The sequence below is a fragment of the Siphateles boraxobius genome, unplaced genomic scaffold (assembly GCF_051911475.1).
Source record: "Siphateles boraxobius isolate OS27281-9 unplaced genomic scaffold, OSU_SipBor_1 65, whole genome shotgun sequence".
NCBI classification, from domain to species: Eukaryota; Metazoa; Chordata; class Actinopteri; order Cypriniformes; family Leuciscidae; genus Siphateles; species Siphateles boraxobius.
In genome coordinates, this window is record NW_027509192.1 from 13,535,451 (window position 1) to 13,558,466 (window position 23,016).

At 37.1% G+C, this 23,016-nt stretch overlaps 1 protein-coding gene and 1 long non-coding RNA gene across 2 annotated transcripts in view; one reads left to right on the forward strand and one right to left on the reverse strand.

Moving 5' to 3' along the window:
- roraa (RAR-related orphan receptor A, paralog a) overlaps nucleotides 1–23,016 on the reverse strand; it is a 298,753-nt gene that overhangs the window by 230,149 nt on the left and 45,588 nt on the right. The window lies entirely within an intron of this gene.
- Nucleotides 5,131–21,243, forward strand: LOC143721034 (uncharacterized). The gene is made up of 2 exons (XR_013196674.1): nucleotides 5,131–5,314; nucleotides 18,551–21,243. It is a non-coding gene; the product is annotated as an uncharacterized LOC143721034 (long non-coding RNA).

Below are 23,016 nucleotides of genomic sequence, written 5' to 3' on the forward strand. Positions count from 1 at the left end.
GTAGTTCACCCAAAAATTAAAATTAGCCCATGATTTACTCACCCTGAAACCATCCTAGGTGTACATGACATTCTTCTTTCAGATGAATACAATCAGAGTTATATCAAAAAATGTCGTGGCTAATCCAAGCTTTATAATGGGAGTGAATGGCTGGTGAAAATTTGAAGCCATAAAAGTGCATCCATCCATTATAAAAATACTCCACACTCCTCCGGGGGGTTAATAAAGCCCTTCTGAAGCGAAGCCATGGGTTTTTGTAAGAAAAATACCCATATTTATAACTTCATAATCTAAAAGAACTAGCTTCCGCCAGACGACTGTACTCATACTAAGCAATTCGACTAGTGCCACAAGAGTAATCCGTGACTCGTGTATGACTTACGATGTAGGAGTATCGTAAGCTTAGACGCCTCTCACGGTTTAAACATATAGGGCTGTGCAAAAACTGAAGCTCCTCTTCTATTATATAGAAATCCTCTGACATTTCACTTCAAAATTTCTAATTCACGATGGGTGTTTTGTTTTACTCTTTCCTCTGAGCTTCCGCGTTCGTCATTACGCTTTGCGTCGGGTCTGGGGTTAGTCTTCCACCGTAAATCGATGCGTACGGCCATCTATCGGAAGCCAGTGATTATAGTTTATAAAATTTTAAATATGGGTATTTTTCTTATAAAAGGGATAACTTTTATAATGGATGGATGTGCTTTTTTGGGCTTCAAATTTTCAACAACAATTCACTCCCATTATAAAGCCTGGAAGAGCCAGGACATTTATATCTCAGATTGTATTCATCTGAAAGAAGAATTTCATATACACCTAGGATGATTTCAGGGTGAGTAAATCATGGGCTAATTTAAATTTTTGGGTGAACTATCCCTTTAAAACCCATAAACACCTTGCTTTTTTACTAATATTACTAAAATTTGATTTCATATCGAATAAAGAGGAATTCCTACAGAACTAAGACGGAAACATATGTGAGTCTTGGAGGTGCAAAAAAGGCCACATCAGCGCTAGCCTGCCATTAGTCCATCTCTCTGTCGAGCGGTGTTATACTGACGACAATACGCAGGCAATAACAGGGGAGCGCTTATGGACTCCTGACAGTGTACCAAAGGCCCTCAACGTCACAGGAGGACTGCTGTTTCTCCTCAAAGGAGAGCGGCAGGCCCTTCCAAAGTGAGAGGCTTTTATCCTGCATCTTTGAGCGAAAGAGAGAGAGAGAGAGAGAGAGAGAGAGAGAGAGAGAGAGAGAGAGAGAGAGAGAGAGAGAGAGAGAGAGAGAGAGAGAGACTCACACTTGATTCCCAGCGGCCCTCTCTGATTTATATGCTACAATGCGTTAGTGGCGTGCACTCGAACTCTCTTTGAGGCAGCACTAAAGACCCGCCGCTGCCTTTTCAACCCGCTGCCTCTTAATGGAATTTACTGGCTTTAAAAAGCATCACGTATTCCGAATGATAACATGCCATTGAGTGATATCTCTTATAGATTAAAGTCAATCTCTGTGGTACACTCAGAGAAAAAAATGGGGGAGAAAAGAGAAACAGAATGTGTGGCGTTAAAGTGAGCGCCAAACACACATTGGACCCCTGTGAGTGTCACATGGTATATAAATGAGCTGGCGTTTCGTAGAGAGCGAGAGAGAGAGAGAGAGAGAGAGAGAGAGAGAGAGAGAGAGAGAGAGAGAGAGAGAGAGAGAGAGAGAGAGAGAGAGAGAGAGAGAGAGAGAGAGAGAGAGAAGAGAGAGAGAGAGAGAGAGAGAGAGTTTTGGTAAAATGCTTTATTTATTTTCATATATTATCAAGGTATTTGCTAAAATATTGAAAGATGTAAGGAAATCTTTCAACATGAGATGAGAGGGATGTATTAGGGGTGTTTTATTTAGGGGTTTCTATGAATAAAAAAAACTCACTGTAATAATGCAAGACAATGCTGAGACAACAAAACAAAAATATAATGTTCAAGCTGCTGAGGTCAAGGTTTGGCCATGGCTAGAAGCCACGACTTTACACTTTACAGGGGAAAAAAAGCTTCTTTCAAAATTGGCAGACATTTAAAAGTAGATTTTCTGACAAAATCAATTTTCTGCAAACAACATACGAATCTGAATGTTTTTTAATAAGTAGATTGAAGCCTGTTTACACCACATGTTAACAAAAAAAAGAATTAAAAATGACCATTCCAATATCACAATAGGTTCGCAGGTGCGAAATATAGTCACAATTATGAGAAATAAAGCCGCAACAATGAGATATACGGTCCCAATTATGAGGAATAAAGTTGCAATTGCAAGGAATAAAGCACCAATTATGAGGAATAGTCACAATTGTGAAATATAAAATATCGGATATAAATTATTGATCTCAGAAATATTCAAAACAGAGAGTTGCAATTGTGAGATATAAAGTCTCACTTACAAGGAAGTTGAAATTGCAAGTTATACAGTACCAATTATGAGACATTAAATTGCAATAACGAATTAAGATGCAACTGAAACATAATTACTAATAGAAATAGTCACTATAGTGAAATATAGTCTCAATTATGAGAAAAAAAAAACTAGTGTAGGGGAAAGTTACCTTTATAAGTAATGCATTACAATATTGCGTTTCTCCCAAAAAAGTAACCGATTGTTTTTCTTAGTTACTTAGTTAATAAGAAATAAAGATGAAACTGTGAGATATAAAGTCCCAACTATAAAAAATGATGTTACAGCTGTGAGAAAGTCACAATTGTGAGATAAAAAGTCCCAACTATAAGAAATAGTTTCGATACGTAACAGTGAGATATTAAAAAACACATTTGTAATAAACAGTCGTAGCTGTGAAATCACATTTATGAGAAATAACGTCACAAGTAAGTAATTTGAGTAATATCACAGCTGGTTTCATAGAAAACAAGTGTGCAGGAGAATGTATTGTATGATGAGGATGATCTGTAACACTATAGGCAGATTCATATGTAGAATTAAAGCATATGTTTGAAACCTAGTTCGCCAGTACAGTGCCAACAACACAAGGAAGTCAAGCAGTCCCTAAACTGAGACCACCAGTGAAGCCAGCAAAGGAGGAAATCTGAAAGAATGACCGTTTACAGCGAACATGTGTGCAATTATTATGCCATTTGGCTCCACAGGATGTGGGTTTGGGGCAGTTCCAGGTACAATTTCTCAGATTTTCTGCCAGAAACCTGGAAGCCTGGTGTCATATACAAGTTTAAGGAGCAAAATGGGTTTGTTTGAATCGTCGAAACAGTCGAATGGCCACCAGTCTGGCTTTTGTTTGCGTATAACAACGTGTTATTGAAGGCCTAGCGTTTTACTAAGCATCTGGCTGTGATCCACCGTCCAGCCCTCGATTCATTCCTGTCCTGGAGAACTGGAGCAGACCCTGACTATGTAACTTCCAAAACACTGGGACATCCTGAAAGCTGCTGACAGCGAAAACAGATGTCGACACTAATGTTGAAAACCGAGTCAAGACGCTTGCCCTACAGAGTGAAAAAAAGTTTAGGGCTCACAGCAACAGCTTGAAAAAGTGTGGTTTGGAAAATTACGCAACACACTGGGCTCGACAATACAGATGTTATTTCTGCATGTCTGGTCAGGCCAGTAATTCAGATTTTTAATTGCCCTGGTTGCTGTATGCACCAACATTTTTTAAATAATTTCTATTTATAATAATGTTTAAGTGTTACTGTAAAATAATGTTTTATATATTTTTTAAATAAATAAGGTTAATAAAACAAACTAAGAATGAACAATACTTCTATTTATTAACCTTAGTTCATGTTCATTTTCTACATTTACTTAAACACTTAAAATCAAAACTTGTATGTGTCAACATTAGTAAATGCTTTGTGAACATGAACAAACAATGAACAGTATTTTTTTATTAACTAAAATTAACAACAAATAATAAATACTGTAACTAATGTAATGGTCATGTTTAATTCATGTTAAGTAATACATTATCTACTGTTAACAAGTGAAACCTTATTGTGAAGTGTTTCCATAATTTTTAATAATTACATTTATAAATAAAATATAATTTAATTACTATTCATTTTATAATTAAAAATGAACTTTAAATAATTACAAATATTTACATTTGTGTGAAAAATATAATTGTTTTACATTTAATATAAAAATATTTCAGATAAGTTATCTAAATACATAAAACAAAAAATAATATACAAAGACAATATGCAATAACATCTGGAAAATATACAGCTGTAATTGTACTTGCCCTTCCACTTGTATCACAAATGTATTTTATTTTATTTTAAATGTTATATAATATTGTGTTATACAATATAAAAATGCTATATAAAAGTATTATATATACATATAGATGTTTAAATAATATATAAACAACATTATTTCAACAGGTTTATATTTACATTTTTAAATTAAGTGTTAAGTTTTCTTTACAAAAAAAAAGAAGCTGGAAATTCATAAACACTTGTGATGGAAAATGACACAGCAAAATGTTACTGATTAGTTAGTTTTAGCCTATTATTTTAAATGCTATCAAGACTAAAATCACAAATCGTGTACAAAAGCTCTATCCATAAATCTATGATATCCATCTATGTAATTTTCCCTTTGTGTTAAGTTAAAATGAGCAGAATTTCCCAAAATGTTACAGATAACCAAATGTCTACAATGTACTGTACATGTTCAACTTTCCCCGAACTCTCTGACACGCCAGTGGACGTGAAGGTCATCCTTACACACAAATATAGAGCGCCAGACGTACTTTAAAATGGTATTTTACCCTCGACAACACACACTGATGCATGAAACTGAATCTTTGTTACAAAAGCACCACATATGCAAACAAAGCCAGAACAATGGAGCCAAATTTATCTTATTCTCATTAAAACACACAAATGTAACCGCTTACACATCGGCGAGAATGTGCACATGAGTTAACTAAGAGTACGAACAGGAAGACATGCCGGCCAGAGGCGCAGAGCCAGACAGACTGTGGTCTCTCTCTCTCTCTCTGTCTCTCTGTCTCTCTGTCTCTCTCTCTCTCATGGTGAGTCAGTTCAGCAGCGTGGTTCATGTCAGGACATGTTTCCCAGCAGCTGGCTCAACAGGACCTCTTATGCAATAAACAGGGAATCAGACAGAGCCAGAGAGAAAGGTAGGGAAAGAGCCTCCAGTGCAAAGAAAGAGGGGAAATAGGAAGAGTTCGCAAAAAAAGAGAAGTGGTTATGATTGGAAGAACTGCATTTAGCATGGAGAACAGGACAAAGAGCAGGTGCAGCGGCCACAAGCTTTTAAAGAGCGCACTTTCATCAGGTAAACCTTCGGCTTGCTGTAATGTGCAGTATATATGGCAGTTTAGCCTAAGGACATGAGATGGTCATTACCACTAAATAATGCTGATTTGAGTTGCCATTATTCGATCACATGAGAAGCAAAAGATTGAGGACTAATGCGAGAAATTAAACTAGCCTGACTGTGTATTAAAATGGTTACCAGTGGTTGTCATGCACAGCAATTAAATGCAATTAAATTCAAATACTAGTTTCTGATTGGTCACCTGTGTCATTAGTAATAAAAACTTAGCTGTGATATCATTATAAGCATTGAGGGCAAAACTATATAAAATGTCTTCATATATATTTCACAGTGTACACTGTATAATATAATATAATATAATATAATATAATATAATATAATATACACCAACCCTACATAGGACAAGCGATTTGGAAATAGGAAAGATGAATAAATATAATATAATATAACATAATATAATATAATATAATATAATATAATATAATATAATATAATATAATATAATATAATATAATATAATATACACCATCCCTACATAGGACAAGGAATTTGGAAATAGCAAAGATGAATAAATATAATATAATATAATATAATATAATATAATATAATATAATATAATATAATATAATATAATATAATATAATATAATATACACCATCCCTACATAGGACAAGCTATTTTGAAATAGGAAAGATGAATAATATAATATAATATAATATAATATAATATAATATAATATAATATAATATAATATAATATAATATAATATAATATAATATTAATGTATTTTTTAATCACTAAGACTTACAAAAAAATCGGACGTTTTCTCGCCATTATTTGAAAGTAAACAATCTCTTCATTGAATTCAGACTGTGAAATCACATTCACAACATTAAATATTCTGCTTTGATGATGCAGCTTCAACATTACTTTAAAAAGCAGTGTAGCGACTTATCCTGCTCAATAAAAAGGATCAATTTATGATTTTCTTTCCTTCTATTTGTAGATAGTAAAAACCAACAGCTATAGTTTAGATGGAAGGATCGATTATAACTATCAGTAAAACTTTGATCCGAGCTCCAGGGAATCCTCGGTTCACCTGTGCAGGCCTGATGATCTGCAGCCGGTGCAGCTGAAAAACATCTGGAGCGAGCCGGACCGCCTTAACAAGTAGGCAAACTGTCAGGCAGGATTAATGCGCTACCTTAAACCTGAGTTAATAATAAATGAGATGTTTACTCATTCAGGGGGGAGCGCATAGATAACAGACCTCCAGACCCCTCCTTTAAGTGCCAAAAAGATAAATTCTGGTTAAGTGGGACCTGCCTGCCTGCATTATACCCACCTCCCCCTGCTCCCACCCCGTCATTACCAACAAAACAAGGGCTTTAGCCCACTTACTGAAGGGAAAGGTCAAATTACAAGCTCTTTTTGGGTTCCCATAATAGATATGCAGCTTACCAGCGACTATTTTACTAACCAAAATAGGGTCAGCGTCACAGACGCACACATAGGGCCATAGGAAATCAGTTTATTTTTTTCTTATTCTGTTTCTGTTTTAATGTTTAAATTAATTTTTAGTTATCCAATAGTATGTCTAACTAATAGAAGTCATGAAACTTGTATAATTTAACAACAATTTATTAAAGTTTAACAAAAAATACATTTTTAGTGCCCTGCAAATCTTTTTTTATTTTTATTTTTTATTTTTTTTCTCGGATTCCATTTGAATGATTTAACTACATTTTAGTGATTAAAAAGCATGTCTAATTAATAGAAATCATGAAACTGATACAATTTTAAAAAAAATTATCAAAAGTTGTTTTAGGGCCCAATGAAATCTATTTTATTTTTCCCAAATCGCCTTTTCCCCCTAAATAATTGAACAAAAATTTATTTAGGTTTTTTTAGGGCCTTAAGAAATCCATTTTTTTCTTTTTTAACAAATCCTTTGTTTCCATTTTCATTTTTCTGGATCCCGTTTGAATGGTTTAATTAAGTTTTAATAATTAAAAAGCATGTCTAATCAATTTAATTCAAAGTGAATTCAATTTCAAATTGAAAGCTTTAAAAGATCAATCATTTATTAAAATGTTTACAATAATAAGACCCTTTGAATTTTTTATTTATGTTTATGTTATGAAATGTTTATTTATGTTTATGAAAGATTATTTATTCATTCATTCCTCAATTACATTTTTTTGGATTTATGATTTAATAAAATCTATTATAAAAAAAAACATGATAATCGAATGAAGGCAATACATATTAACAAATCAATGAATCTTTTAAAATGTGAATACAATTTTTGGCAAGCAAATTGTTTACAGATAAAAAAAAATTTAATGGAATTTTTATATATATATATATATATATATATATATATATATATATATATATATATATATATATATGACTTAAAAATATATTTTATTCATTTTATTATTATTATTATTATTATTATTAAAACAGTGGCACTCATTCACGTGTGTAAAACCCTACTTATGATTTATTCACCCGAAACATGCCTAATTCCGCGATATGCTGTAAATTCCATTTTTTCCGACTATATTCTATGATTCAGTCCACGTTTTCCGCATAGCTGAAATCCTAAGGCCCTGAACACTGGACTGCAATGCACTCATTCCAGTAAAGCAGTGTCCATTCTTGATGTTTGTCCGGAAAGGAGTACCTTTGATATCTGGACGGTACATGAAGAGCAAAGCCAACTAATTCCCTGTAAAGCCTGGATGATAGCTCCTGGATTTGAGTTGATCAGTCTAAGCTCCCCACAGTGCTTTGCTCTTGAGCGGAGCGGCATGTCCGAGGTTCGGCCCCTCAGCTGCTGCTGATGCAGGCAGAAAATGTGGGAAAGAAAAAGAGCAAAGGACGGCATGAACGCCCTGAGAAAGCATAGAAATGTCTTACTCCGGCTCCTTCTTTGCATTCGCCCTCGAAGGGGATTGAACTAATGAGCCCTACCGTTCTCCACTGGGGCCTTCCCAAGACAGCCCTTCTTCAGCAATTGGTTCCAAAGGGTTTAAAAAAAAAGGCGTCTGCTGCGAAGCTCCTATCTGTCTGCGAGATTACAGAGTAATAAAATAGATGGAGGGACAGAACGGAGGCATAACGTTGCAGAGTATTTGCAAATACAAGGGGTTCTTTTGCACAGCTTCACAAAGGACGTGATCATTTATGAACGCGCATCCCTCCCAGAAACACCACATGATAATAATCCCTGTCACTTAAATTTTACAGATTATATTAAGCAAATCATTGAATATTTTTTTGAATTGAATTTAAGTATTTTAAATTTAAATATTCAGATAACAATACACAAAACAAGCTAATAAGCAAAACTAAGTTAAATAAAAAAACATTATTTTTATTAATATTATGTAAAAAAAATTAAAAAGTCTCTCTATATTACAATAAAATATGTATATGTATAATACGAATCATTCGATTACTTGATTATTATGCCTGATACAGATCAAGTGTTTTAAATATAAATGTTCTGATAACTGACATACAGAACTAGTTAATGATAAAAAAACATTTTTACAATTATTTGTATTTAGTTATTTTTTTAGACAATAGCATGTTTCCTTAATATATGCAAACATGTTATGGTATTTTTATTCTTTATGGTTTTTATGCAATAATAACAAAAGGAAAAATAAATCAATACATGTATTAATAATAATAATAATAATAATTATTATTATTATTATTAATAATGTAGAATCTATGTTATATTTCTCAGCAATGAGGTGGCAATCTCTTTTTCTTTCACTGCAAGACTGAGACGAGACGGGACTGGTTCTTTCCTTTACGTTGTGCATTAAAATCATGTAATGCACTCCTACTGTAGCCATAGATGCATTACATGACGTACATTCACACATACATATTGCATTCAAGGTACACATTTACATTTTATCATTTCATGCACTCCCTGGGAATCGAACCCATGACCTTGTATTATCACTGAAATGTAACATAATATAATATAATATAATATAATATAATATAATATAATATAATATAATATAATATAATATAATATAATATAATATTGGTTAGCATAATGTTTTTTAGAATCCTCAGCTTGTGTTTTGTGTCTAACTAAGCAACATAGTAGCACCTAAGGAGGAGTGTGCGTTTAGCAACTAGTCAATAACCTCAAATGTCCAGGCAACATCTCAATCGCCAAAGCTTTAAGAACCAAGTTTCACAGGCGTCCCGTTTTGTCCTCAAAAACCGAGATTGTTCCCTGAAGACGAGTTGCTTTCGCCTCAAAACTTTACCTACCGCCGTCTCTGCTAAAGCCTGACCACAAACTGAAAACAGTCTATACAAAAAATCCCTGTCAGAAACAAATGTTGGATTTCCCAGGCATCAGTCAGCACAAAACAATTTCAACTAAGTCCAGCGGGACCTCAAAATGTGACGAGGCGTGCGCAGCTCCGAATACCACCCCTTTCGCTAGCAACAGAGATGTTTTCCTGGCAACCATTCACAAATAAACCATTCAGAGACTGAGCCACTCACGAAGTGGGAGAGAAAACACTCTGTGTCAGGCTCTTTATATGTAATTGCAACAGATTAAATGAGGTTTTTTTGAAAAGAAGCCATTAGAGAATGAAAGATTGATGAAAGAAGCCCCATTGTTTCTTGCCGTTGCCGTCCAACCACTAACACAAGCAATCTCCACCTGACATTAGATTATAAACTCAAAGATTCAAAGATTTTTGCGAACGACTGCCCCAACGTATCTCCGTCCCCTCCTCGCGAGTGTGCGGTCTGCCGAGAAACGCTTCTTTTATTCATATTTGTTGTTTGGAGCTCCTCGGAGGAGGAACAAGGGCCTGTGTACCAGGCAGATCTGCTTATGCACCGCCACACTTCCTCTGTTCTCCGAAACAGCCGTGGCACGCCGCAGTGTGTCTGGAGAGTCTGGGGGGACGAAAAGCGAGACACTTCTCTAATGACTCCCGTGCTTGGCGCAATGAATCACTTTTTTACTGAAAACATGTCCTCTAGTCCTCCATTTGCCAAACGCTACCAAGTCAACCAGGGACCAAAAGAGCTAATACTCTGAGGTCTACCTGCTGGTATAAATCATTAAAGCACTTCCTCCTCCGAGATAATGGAGCGGTTTGTATATTTCTTATAGCACAAAGGACCAGGAATTGTTCCCTCCTTGCCACTTTCATTTCCCTTTTTAGAAGCAAATTTAAGCTGGTTGAGTTTTAAGATCGAACCGAATGGCTAATACTGTAAACTGTATAAATGGACAAACCAAACAAATATTGTGAAAGAGATTAATAATTTACAGACTTAAATTTAAAACTAAAAATGCTCTAAATAAAATATTGCTGCAGTGTTAGACAATCTTCAACAGTATACCCGGAAATCTAAATAATCAATTTCATCCTTCACGTTGACTCTTGGTTCATTTCAGGGGTCTGATTGCAAGAATTTTGGCTTAAACGTAATAGGGAATTTATAGGTAATTTACATGTCTCTTGAAATTGTGTGTATGAGACTGTTGACAAGTTGAAAAGTTTGATTCATTTATTTGAATAGTATGTTATACATTAATAAAGCAATAGATGACTGATATTTTAAGATTGATATCATTTAGACCTGGTTTCACAGACAGGGCTTAGATTAAGCTATGATTAGGCTTTACTTAACTAACTTAATTGTTTCAAATTACGGCAAAGGGTTTCCTCACTTTTTTAAGTTAAGTCAACAGATCATTTTTTACAGTGTATTGAATACATATAATATAATATAAAATATGTGTCTAGATCAAAAAGATGTTAATGTTCTTCAGTATGCTCATCTTCAAGAATTACGGACAACACAGGGCACCTTGGGTTTAAAACGTTTAGAGTAGAAAAGTTTGATTATTTCTGTGAATCAAGTCACACCTTCTTTTTCAATAAAACGGAGATCAATATTTTCAAAAGCAAGAAACATCCAGAGGTGCTACAATTATTCAGAACAAAGTACAGTTTGTTTATGAATGCAAAATAACTCTTCTAAGCCAGGGAGAGTTTTGTATAGGCTTTAAAGGGGATTTAAGTGTGAAAGTATTCTAGAACAAACTACATGGGCGTGTTTCGCAAAAGCATTGTTAGCCGACTATGATCGTAAGTTCTGTCGTTATCAAGACAATTTAACGGTACTAGCAACCAGGTTTGGCTTCAGGAAACGCACGCCAGTTAGTTTCTGGTATACTTATCTATAAGCAACAGACACTGATGGACATGATCATGCTTAATGGATGTGGCAGGGAGACATCCCAATGTGTTCAGTGACCTCTAGGGCTGGGGCGGTATGGATTTTTTCTAACCGCGGTTGAAAAGCAAGATTTTCCCGCGGTATGGCCTTTCTTTAAATTAAATTTCGTTTTGTATAAATTGTACCTTAATTTGAATCACTGTTTCATTAACTAATTGCCTGGAATTAATAAATAAGAAGCAAATATGGCATACATATATTCAGGAGGACGTGGAAGCGCGGGTGCAGTCACTTGCGCGTGAACTGGAGCTCGTCTCAAATGAACCGAAACTCGGCGTAGGCTAGGCCTAAATGTCTACTTTTAAACAAAATTCAAAAAGAAATGATAAAATTTTAGTCTACAGTAGCCTAGTCAGGTAAGGTCAGGTTTGCCGATGTGCGTTATAGGCTATTTACTTATTTATATTTATCCCTGTGCGCCGATCGGAGACAGAGTTCACTGCTGATATTCTGGGGATACAACATAGCCAATATACTAGGGACTTTAGCCTTTAAATAAATTTATCAGACCAATGTTTTTTTTGTTTTTTGTTTTTTGCGGTGATGACGGTGACAAGCTCAGACCCGCAGTTGGAGTCACGTGAACGCAGTATTGCGGTAATGCGGTAACTGTCCCAGCCCTAGTGACCTCAGCATGTCTCCCTCATTAACTGAGCAGCAGTTTTTGCCCTTTTGGGATAAATTCCCTCCCATCTGATAGATTATCTTGCATTTGTCATGACGCAAAACAACTGATTTTAATTCAGCTCCATGTTAATTACATCTAATTTGATTTTAAAAGTCATAAATCATTACACCGCACCCTCTATTCGACTGCTCTGGTTCTTTGAGAGACACTGAAACAGCCCTAATTTCATCTCCCAGAGAGGGCTGTCTGTTTTCTTTCTACAATACTGTTTGCGGTTTTTTTTTTCGTTTGTCTGTGAAAGCGCATCAGTGCGCAGAGAAAGCGGTTATGCGATTGAAACCTGAGCTGTGTCTGGGGCAAGACGTTGTGACTAACCAATTAACTCTCTCGTTTTTTCGCCTGCCTCTGTCGAGGAGGGCCAGAGAGACTTGGTAGCAGTGATATGACTGGTGTCGGAGAGCACATCAAAGCGGGAGGCCTGGGAGAGGCCCGCCGTTACCTTTGAACATTGGAAGAGGATTGGAGGGACAGCCAGTACTCTTCAGGCTAGACACAGATCACAGGCTGAGCAGGCGCCCCAGCACATACTCTTGCACCACGCTCTGTTTCAAAGGCGCCCTAACAATCCGGCCGGCGAGCCGGCGCGTGATCTTTCTCTTGTTCTCGCAAAGGGACTTATAGAAGAGTGCCTTGAATAGGTATTGGTATGAGATGGCCTTTAAAACTGCTCTGGAATTTTTAAGTTTTTTATGGATAGAAGTAAGAGTTGTGTTAAGGTGCAGTCACATTTATCGTCACTCTGTGAACTCTTGTAATTTCTATAAGAATACACTTAAGAGTTTCGCATGAGGTCAAAAAATTCACGCAGATTTGGCTCATGTTGGTCATGCAAATTCACCATGCTGAAAAACAGACAGCTGCTTGGTTTGAAAATGACGCAGTGCTTCATAAATCTCTAAACTACTGACAATGGACCTTTTTTGCACGTGAAATATTCCTAATGTGGCCGCAGCTTTAGGGGTTCGTAATCATGTATCTAGGACTAGAGGAAAATGCTGTTTGTCATTAAATAACCCACAACTTTACAACATATGTTGAGAAAACTTCTCTAACCGGTTGAAGCTATAAACACCATTGGGCTTGGTGCTCACATGGGAAAAATGAGTTCAAATCCAGCCTGCAACATTTCCAGAATCCATTTCAAACTCTTTTCCTGTTTAATCTACTATAACATTAATAAAAGGCTTCAGAAAAAAAAACTATTTTAGAAAGCTTAAACACCACAAAGAGTGTACAACTTGTCCAATTTAAAGTAGTTTTAGTCCTACACACCATATAAAAATATAAAAAATCATAGCTTAACAATCAAGTAATGAGTCACCACAATACTAGTGTTATCAATTCTGTCCGTGTTTCCCCGTTCTTTGTGTTTTTGGTTTAGTCCTGTTTTCTGTTTCCCGCTCCTCTTTTCTTGTTATATAGTTCCCGATTATCACTATTAGTCTTCCCAGGTGTCCCCAATTAACCACGCCCCCTTGTTGTCTTGTTCAGCTAGTTTGCGTTTGTATTTAGCCCTGTGTTTCAGTCCAGTCTTTGTGAGTTCTTGAATGTGTGATGTTGTAATGTCGATGTTGGTCGTTCTTTCCCTGAATCATGTTCTTAGTCTGAGTCTGCAAGTGGATCCTGCTTCCTTGCTTCAATCACCAGCATTACAACTAGAGCCCCATTGTCCATTAACAATAAAAGTACTTGGCAATAAATCCCAAAATTGCATTATATTCTGTATTACACAATTTCATCCGAATTAGTGTTTTGCTTATATCGTCAAATCGATGACTAATACTGGTGTCTTATAGGTCGGCCATTGAGTTTATTAACATTCAGCATTTTTTTCTAAAAATGTGAACCGCTATCAGAAAGCCTAAATGGTCTTGCTGTGCAATGGGACTTGGATGGTATGAATAACCAAAGTTAGCTGACCCTGTACTGTCTTCTGTATTCAATTACGTCTATCCCTAAACAACAACAAAAATAATTACTCTCATTACATTTCACAGTCCCTCTGTTAAGTGTTCAGTAACAGCTGCAAAAGCTGGGATTTAGCTGAGGTCTTGGTGATTGTTGCATTGTGAATAAATGTGTGCAGAGGTCAAGGGAGGAGAGTCTAATGTGGTTTTATCTATACTGTACAGCTAATCCCAAATGGAACGCCTTCATATCTGTCCTATTGCACAACCATACACACCTTGACTAGTATTCCTGTTCAAATCTTTTACATTTTTGCTCTCTCTCAACTCTCTCACCTTAAATTTTGTAACATAATAGCTGCCATGTATCTTAATGTTTCTATAGCGATCCTCTGAAAGACTCAACAAAAGCTTTTGTTCAACTTCAAGGCCTTCCAGCAAAGCACAACTGCGTTGTTTCATGAACTTATAAGAGCAAGGTTTTTGTGAAACAAAGTTGTTGCAATTTTCCTGGAACAAATCATTTTCTCCCTTCTCCCATTTTTCCTCTGCAAGTGACGCATGAGACAATTATATCTTGCTTTACCTCAGAGAAAACCGGCAAATTTAGCATATTCACGTTAGCATATACCACACAATGATTTCCGATTTTAATTGAAACGGGAGAGAAACGACTTCTGCTCCTCCCTGTGTTACAAAAACCAAGAAGTAAATCTAATCGTCTTGGCACAACCTGATCTTTTTCTAATCATCCGGCAAATTCTGACAGAAAAAGGCTTAAGTGGGCGAAGGTGTGTGAAACAGTTTATTAACACGGACGATTATCGAGTTAAGCAGAATGGAGTTAGAGAGAGAAAGAGAGAGAGAGAGAAGGAGGGGGGGAATGAGCTGGCAATTTGCTTGCTCTGTAGACTCTCATCTCCTCACATCTTTGGAAAAAAAATGTGGAGAGGACTCCCAGGCTCACAATAAAGGAGAATACTCTCATTCACGCCCGCCAATTAAAAAGATAATTATGCAAATGTAGCATTTACTGAGTCAGCGAGTGGGCAGCCAGAGAGGCAGAGGGAGCGGCGGCGGCGGCCAGAGGAGTAGGATTGACGCAAGTGTGCAGACATAAAAATCTCTAACACAAATGCACGTGGGTAATTCTCGTTTGCTGCAAACTCCTACCCACCACCTTTGATTACCTTAAACTTAAAAAAAGAGATCAAACACCACTAGCCTAAACCTGTGCTTGGAAAGCACAACGTGGTGGGCTTTACATATCAATTAGCATGCAAGCCCCGCCCAATCTGTCATCTATGAATGCAGCAGAAAGAGGCCCTCCGACAGCCACCACCTACTGCCATTGTTGGTTTTGTTAAGAGGAGGATGCATTGGATTTGGTACAAGCAAGCGGCATTTTGTTAGTGTTGTCTCGACTAAATTTAACATCTCCATTAAACAAAGCACTAGATAGCTGGCAAAAGACCGACATGCCCAGCATATCTTTGATATTTTCCTTAAGACTGTCGCTAGAAAAAATACTAGCTTGTTGACAAGCTTGCTATAATTGATTACCGGTAGAAGCACTCTCATTACTACTTAGCAAGAGTGAAAAGAAATCATTTTGATTTAAAAGGCTCACCACTCCACAGATTAAGCTTCAAGAGTGAAGCTTCAAGTGTCTCAGAATGGTAATCACTCTGAAATGCTAATGAAACACAGAGAACTGACAGGATTTCAATACAATGCTTTTTTTAAAGACAGTGAAACTGCTATCATCTTACCCTCTTTCGAACAAAGCTTGGAAAAATAAAAAGAAATCAAGTAACTGGTATATATATCCAATTGTGCATAAACATATTATTAGGAGTGCTACATTTGTGGAAAAGTACTATACATATTCTTGAACATCATCAATGGTACCAGGGTCATCCAGACAAGCAAGGGCCATAAGCACACAGGATACAACCCTCTTATTCAAGCTTCCAACAGAATGACATCTGATCTACATTAAGGGTACCATAGCCTGCGTCCTCTCTAGCGATACACTTAGAGTCCACTGAGTGCATGGCATGGGTCACCATAACTCCAAGTAATCCTTGGACAAAAGCCACATTTGAACCTTGGGATCAAGTGGGAAAATTAGTTAATGTTGAGGAGGAAAAGTACAAGCATGCTTGGGTGTAGTTGAAATTTTGAAGGAGGTTTAAGAATGTTGTGTGTAAGGAACTTAACATGGTTGTCCCTCAGAGAAACCAAAAAGTATTGTAGCTGTGACATTTTGATTGGAGACCCATTGCTCTGTAGAGAATCAGTACTCAAATACATCAATCAAAATCAGCCATCTTTAATATGTTAAATGATGCCTGGCGCTGTTCTACCTTGACATGGGGGTTGTATGTTGAATATTAGAGATGGTAATTACATGGGACATTAGGGGTTATAACACTTGAAGCTGGCATGCGTTTCCACTGCAGTCACAACTTAGTAAATTATTATTTTCTTTCTGAGAGCGCACTAGTGGATTGAGTAATAGAGGATTGTTGTGCACTTTCACCTCGCACCTTAAACAATCCAGAGTCTCATTGACTCCAATTAGTGGCTTCTACCTGCTACTGTTAGTGAATGGGATGCATGTTATTACTGTATGACTCATGCAGGGAAAGCAAAGAAATATTCCAGAGTGATTCCTTTCCTGTCTTAAACACACATATACCCACTGTGGTATATTATTATCTTGCTTCTTCCGAAGTGCCATTGCCACTCTAATAAAAAGACAGCTGCACTTCTGGCTCCACAATAAAAATTGAGATCAGCCCTTCCTTCTCTATGCCACGCTGAGGGAAAGCTTACAGAAGTCAGCACTACTGCACTTGTTTGATGTTCTGTTGTACAGGGGTTCATATAGGGCGCTTAGATCAGCTTCCTGTCTGCTGAGGTGGAATCTTCTAGTTGGCAAACAAGTGAGGGATTTTGATATGCAGCATCTATTCAGAAAGCTCATGTGATAAAAACCTTGTGGCCCAAAGTTTGTATCCTTTGGACATCATTTAAAACTCATATTGTTGTACTTGTTAAAGGGTGTTTACACTGAATCACTTTAAGTCCGTACGTCACTATAGCTATTCTTTCCACACTTCGCTCAAGTTTGGCCCTGCCCCAAATATCACAATTGATGTGTACTTTCAATCTTACAGGCTTGAAATGGTTCTCGCATACATGTGTCCATGAAGTACACAAAACTGTAGTGTGTTCCTTTTGAATTTTTAGGTAAATAAGGGTTCTCACGAATGCCCCCTTTGCATCTTCTTTGTGGAAAAGTGTGGACATTTGTAGTCAACTGCGTCTGTTGCTCTATCACCCGGACTCAATAAAAATGAAAGACTTCATGTCAATTTGATGCGTCACTGTCATTACTAAAGACTCCATGTGTGTGTAGTTTACGGTACCACCCCAAAACATCTCAGATCCCAGAATCTCTTCCCCTTGGGACACTTATCTGGGAATACAGCCGAGGTACCTCTACAAATTAGTTTATTACTCTGTCTTCACGTCTGCTATCTTCGTCTGTTCCACCACAGCACGGTTACATCTCAACACGTCTTCTTTAAAGCTTTAACAGGGGCTCTAGGCTATCAGAGGCTCCAATTACACCAGCTTTTGCAGTCCTTAATTGAAGCCCTTTGGTGTGAATTTGTTCTATTACCCGAGTCTGATAGGGAAATGAAGACAACATGGTTAAGGAGCCCTGCACCGCTGTACAGAGGGATTTCTGGCATTAGTAGCGTCTGAGGGTGTGCCCAAGCTCTCACTCTGAAAATGGCCCCTCCTGGAGTGATAATCCGTATTTTGTTGCAGTGGATGATTATAAAAGCCAACAGTATTGCTCTGATTCAGGCACCAGCTCTGCCTGATGAGAGAGAAAGAGAGAATTACAGAGAAAATAAAGCAACTGTTAAGGAGTGGATAAACTATTCCCTTTTAAAAGACTGGCACCATGTATATCCTACCGAGAGCCAGCAATTACGTTTGATCTGACGTTTCTCTAAATGTTTCATGAACACAATAACCACGTTTCAATTATGCCGATAAGGATGGTCATTGCATGTTGTTGCACTCAAAGAGTGAAAATTGAAACTAAAATCAGAGGGTTAAAATTTACACAAATAAACAATGCAAAATGGAATCCATGCGCAAGACAACAACGTCATGTAATCTTCCACAGTAGACTGGAATGAAGTTAGTAATTTGGCCATAATTACGTGCTGCCAAATAATTGAGTGATTACAGTTTAGATTACATTCTCTAAAACAGAAGTAATTCCTCTAATTTCAGATGGAGAGGAACTGCCTGAACTTTGACCTTCATCTCATATCTTCGAGATCTGAAGCGCAGCGCACCCCAGGTTCCGCAGCTTCAGAGTGGGTCAGAACGCACGTTTCCACCCGCGATCTGAACACATCTAAAAAAAGCCACCAAACCCTCATTAAGGAAGACCAACTTTAGAGAACATGAATTATGCAAGACTCAGAACACTGGCCAGCGTCTCAACATCCACCCCTCGTGTCTGATCTCATCAAGTTTAGAGCACATTTTGCATTTATTTGGTGGTATTTAACTAAGCAAGTTTTTTTCATTTTTAGATTTTTTTTCCCCAGAATGCACATGAAGGGGGCACAGCAGCTTGATGGGAATAAATATGGGAAATGTTTGAAAGAGAACCAATAAGTCGAAAGCAGCCCGAATTTCTGTGACTGGCTTACTGGTTAATAATTTGTTGAATTGTATTTATTTATTTTTTTTGTATGCACTCACAGTGCTTTACATATGGAAGGGGGAATCTCCTCAACAACCACCAATGTGCAGCATCCACCTGGATGATGCAACAGCAGCGATATTGCACCAGAATGCCCACCCCACACTAGCTCATTGGTAGAGAAGAAACAGAGTGATGAAGCCAATCAGTATATGTATGGGGATGATTAGGAGGCCATGATGATGGACAGAGCTCAATGGGCAAATTTGGCCAGGATGCCGGGGTTACACCCCTACTCTTTTTTTCGAAGCCCTCCTGGGATTTTTTATGGCCACAGAGAGTCAGGACCTCGGTTAAACGTCTAATCTGAAGGACGGTGCTTGTTAAAGTATAGTGTCCCCATCAATATACTGGGTCATTACGACCAACACAGTCCACAGGGTGAGCACCCCCTGCTGGCCTCACTAACACCTCTTCCAGCAGCTACCGACTTTTCCCAAAAGGTTTCCCATCCAGGTACTGACCAGACTCAGGGTCTCGAGCTACATGGTGATAGCTGCTAGTTAACGAGAGACTAAACCTGGTCATTGGCATCATAAACATTTTACTAAAAATATTCCAAAGCTTGCTAGCCGGTGTCTAGGGATCTCCTCTTAGCTCATTTCACTGATCGCAAATGCCCCAAAAACCTATAAACAACTTACAATTACACCTTGTGTCTTCAGCAGACGTGGAAGCGGCCATTAGTGACACAATTAGCATGCTGTTTTTTTTCATAGTTGCTTGATGTTAAGATTTTTTATATTGTGCAACAAATGGTATAGAAGAGTACCAGTTGACCCACTTTGTACCTTCACAAGGTACATTGTGCCCAGCCCTGAAATAAATGTACGTAAACAGAGGTTGGGAAGCTGCAATTTAATCCGACAAAGAAATGTACGTAAAGACTGCAGGTAGCTGTGCAGTGTACTGATAAAGCAGAGCCGTTCTGTGTCCAATCTATTCTCTGAAGAGCACCGCCTGAGCTTGTCAGCTCTCGTCCGCCAGTCTCCAGACAAGAGCTTTCCTGTGTCGTAGAGTGACCCGTTTGACTCCACTAGTACTGACAACCATTGATCATCACCTCTCTGTCTCCATCACTCAAAGAAAGCTTTGGCCTCAGCTTGTAAAAGCACTCAGCTAGTGGTCATCATCGCTGACATCGCCAGCTTCTGTATGCCATCACAGAGTAAAGTCCAATAAACAAACACTCCACTACAGCACTTTTGAACCATTTAAATAGGTGATGGCTGTAAACACAGGCTACAATGGGTTGCTATCCCGTAAAAAATGATGTCATGGGATGAGCCCAGCATTCACGTCTCATCGAAATTACTATAACCATTACTGTTAAAAAAAAAATGACAGATAACATTGGCTATAATTTTCACATGATGGCAAAATGGTTGCCAATTCAGCGTTATCAATAACAAATGTGACAAAGACATCATTTTTATTCCCCAATGGTTGTACCCCAAATATTTTTTTTCGTATTTGACTATTGTGCTTACCATAAGGACAAAAATTATATTATACTATACACCTTAATTTATAAACACATTTAAATAATTGAAAAGTACATTTTCAAACATTTTTACATTTTATTAGATACTGAAATAGTTTAATTTTGTCAAATATTTCATCAGAAACTAAAGATTAAATGATGTGGTTGGAGGCAGCCCCTCCTTGATCAATTTTAAAAGATCTTGAAGGAAAAAAGCAAGGTTAAAACATACATTTATGTCAAATTGAGCCCTATTGAAGGGCAGACTAGCCTACTTGCTGTATGGGCAATCGTCCCCTTAAGTCATTTCACTTTAATTTCCACATCTGATAGCACAAAGAATGGTCCCTGTAATAGGGATAAGCTCAGCATTGGCCGAAGCTAAAAATAATAAGGCTCTTGATGTTAAGAGACCAAGTTTTGTTCTCCCAAGTCATTAGCTGAGATCCCCATTACTGCCTCCATATTCCCTGAAACACAGTAGTGGGGCCTGAGCAATGGTGCGCTGTGTGTGCGTTCCTCCCTTCAAAGTCACTCTCAAGAGTTAGGAGCTACAACCAAACGTCTTTTTGTCTGGGAGCAATTATACATGGACCTAATATATCAGTTCAACAGCTGAGATTATGTAAAGCTCTTTCTTTTATTGTTAATGAATTTATTACTAATATTTAGGACTGTGGATTTAACATAATAGTTCAATGAGATTAACAATAAAAAATAAATGAACAATTAATGTGCCTGTAGTAATCTTTAAAAACACTAATTTAATAACACAAAATCTAGCACATAAAAATATAAAATTTTCATACTGTACATTTATTGTAATATTTTATTGGTAATTTATATGACAAAACATTAAAGAAAGTTAATATTGACTGTTTTAATAATCGTATTTTAATAATGGTACTTTGATGCAACAGCGAGCAACAAATATTATATGGAATATAAAGAAATTAAATAATATATCAATACATCTAACCCTGCATTATTTAAATTGTATTAATATAGTATTGAATTAGCTTTTATGTTTTTATTTGATTTTTTAAATATTTTAATTCAGCTTTAATTTAATTTATTTCAGTTTTAGTCATTTTAGTACTTTAGCTTTTTTATTTCAGTCAGTTGCCAAAGCAACATTTCTAACATTCATTGTTACATATTTATATTAATTATATTTATGTTTTATTCTATTTAAGCTTTATTTGAAATTTTTATCATTTTAGCTAACAATAACAACAGATCTATTCAATGGTTTACTGCCACAAACAAAATTGAGGACTTTTCTCTGCAAACATTAGTATGCATCATCAATGTGATTAATCAGTACATCATGTAGTTTGTTAATCAACTGACAGCTCTACTAGTAATACAATTTAAATGTGAAAATACATATCTACACACCCCACAACAATGAAAACAATGTGTGCAAATGTCTTTTTTTTTTGTCTGCAGGTTACAGCATTAGTAAACTAGTGCATAAAAGAAGTGTCCTAAGATAACCTCTTGTGACCTTTAGCATTCATAAGCCAACATACACTCTTAAGATATCGCCTGTAGGCTGTGTTTTATCACCACAGGACTACTGAACCAGACCAAACAACAACACGGTGAAGTCTACGTCGGAAGGTTGTCTACACCTTAAAGGTTGTAGAGTCTTAAAGGTTATTTACTAATGTCTTCATGCCACCTGCTTATTATCCGAAAACTCAATTATTCTCTATTGACGGCAGTAAAAGCTAAAAAGTTAGCCGCTATAAATGTGATGTATGTGACAGCGGCATTTCATCATTTATTGTAGCAGCGCCCAGAAACCCAGCCTGGCCCAGCAGAGCCCAGAGGAGTTCCTTTATCTCCATGATAAACTCATCTGGCATGATTTATTAACGAGAGAATCGCGCCGCTCAGCCCATGCATGAAGAAAAAAGCCTCTGGTACAATGGGATACTTTAGAGGAAGGACAGACAATGTCTGGAAAACTTTTTTAAACTGTGGCGGAGTAGGTTTGAATGCCACAGTGAAAAATTACGCTTGCAACAGATGTTAAAGACTTTCGTCCATTGATTGATGCCTACTGTATGTGGGAAGAAATGGAATTCACCTAGACAGAGGCTAAAAGAGATATACAACGTCTCAAGATTGCGTCCATACAGGATATCTTTCGTTACGTTCACCAGATCAGACTGTATTCATGTAAATCTCTGTCTTTGATACGTTTCATGTTCTACCCACAATCCCCTGAGATGGTGGTCCTGCACAAAGTGACCTTGTAGAGGGCTGTTCTGAGAGCAGTGAAGCAGCTGTCTTCTCACATCAGCTCTGAGCGGCTTTCTCATGCTCCTCAGAGTCCGACTCTGGCACCTGACTGCACAAAACAAGTCCTGCATCATTTCATTCTTTGAACTTCCATCTGCTACCAACTCAACCAAGGGGCCGTTTCCTATTTTAACCATGTGTGCTCTTCATGTCTGTATATGTTCAAATACCCTACAAAAATATGCTACT